Raw genomic sequence first — 812 nt, 5'->3', positions numbered from 1 at the left:
CTTTAATCCCAGCACTCGGGAGGCAGAGGCAGGCGGATCTCTGTGAGTTCGAGGCCAGCCTGGTCTACAAGAGCTAGTTCCAGGACAGGCTCCAAAGCTACAGAGAAACCCTGTCTCGAAAAACAAAAAAAAAAAAAAAAAAAAAAAGAAAAGAAAATGAACCAGTATCTAAGAAATACTAATAAAATAAAATACAATAAGATAAAAATAAAATGAATAAATTAGAATAAGACAAAAGCACCAAGAAAGGAAAAGAGGCAAATAAAAGACACAAGAAATGCATATAGACATAGAATCATACATATTTGCACACACAGGAATCCCATAAAAACACAAAACCAAAGTATATAGTATATATGTATATTATCTATCTATCTTTCTATACATAGATATATACAAGCATCTATAAGGTTTAAAAAATGCCAACGTTAACATTTTATGAGACAAAGAACCTCCAAAGATGCTGTTTGGTTCCTTTTGTGCTGGCCATCTCCTGTTGGGCATGGGTCTACCCTTAAGGCTATTTTGTGTCCTTAGTGGATTCCCTAGAAGAAAACTATATTTCCATTTGCTAGTGTCTATCAATTATCTTGTATGTCAAAGGCTTTGATTCCTTGGCATCCTCCATGTAACCTGGCTCTTACACTGTTTCTGCCTTCTTTTCCACAGAGTTTCCTGAGACCTGAGGGTAAAAATTTGATGGAGATATTTCTTTCAGGGCTAAGTGTTCCAAGGTCTCTCACTCTTTGCATCTTGTCTAGCTGTGGGTCTCTGTATTTGTTTCCATCTGTGCTGGAGAAAGCCTCTCTGAT

The sequence above is a fragment of the Arvicola amphibius genome, chromosome 1, assembly GCF_903992535.2.
Source record: "Arvicola amphibius chromosome 1, mArvAmp1.2, whole genome shotgun sequence".
Classification (NCBI taxonomy): domain Eukaryota; kingdom Metazoa; phylum Chordata; class Mammalia; order Rodentia; family Cricetidae; genus Arvicola; species Arvicola amphibius.
Note: the sequence above shows the minus strand (reverse complement) of the source record.